Consider the following 901-nt stretch of genomic DNA (forward strand, 5'->3'; position numbering starts at 1 on the left):
GGGGTGGCCCCCATGGGGACTGTACCAGAATCTTCTCTCCCTGCAAGGATGGCTAATCACTAGACATGATTGTGGCTGTTCGCCATTTGAAACAATTTATCATTCTTGTGTCAGTAACAGTAAATAACAAATTGCACTCTTTGCAAGACAGTGACCATCGACCATCGCTGACTCTGTCTCTCTTTCCTCCAAGTCTCACATCTGCGAAGTGGTAATTTACTGCCTTGTCTCTGACTCCTCCTGTGTTTCAGTCCAGCTAGTTACAATCGCTGCATGGTGCAAGAAGTGGACTGACAATTGCTGTTTGGGGAAGGGATGCAGGGCCCAGGATGGGATTAGTCTGGCATTTTTGCTTTTTGTCTATTAAAATTTTAAGAAAATATTCAAAGAAAGGTTATGTAAATATTTGCTCGGGTCATTTGAAAGCTTCTTGGCTTCAGTTTTTCAGAAGTCTTCATGGTTAAAGCTGGAACATAATGAAAATTCTAAAACTGCTAAAAACGTGTTTTCTAAGTTCTAAGGATGTGAAAGTGTCCTTTGCATTTTTTGTCTTTATTTCATTTGTGTGTGTGTGTGTGTGTATGTGTGTGTATATATATATTCACATACACACACCTACACTTTTTTAGCTATTGGATTAAAAAAAATTTTAAGCCTATATTGTGTAGCAGCTCTCCTCATTTTCAGTGCAGTATATGAGGATATTTCAAAAACTTCATGGAAAAATGGAATTAAGAAATAGTATGAAGCTATGAACTTTTTAAAGTACCCTCATATTATTTCATAATATGATATATCACAATTTGTCCATCCTACTCTTCAAAATGTGTTTTATTAGGCTAAAACATACATATCGTAAAATTTACCATTTTAGCCATTTTTAAGTGAACAGTTTCATGGC

Source organism: Galeopterus variegatus, unplaced genomic scaffold (assembly GCF_000696425.1).
Source record: "Galeopterus variegatus unplaced genomic scaffold, G_variegatus-3.0.2 Scaffold6947, whole genome shotgun sequence".
NCBI lineage: Eukaryota > Metazoa > Chordata > Mammalia > Dermoptera > Cynocephalidae > Galeopterus > Galeopterus variegatus.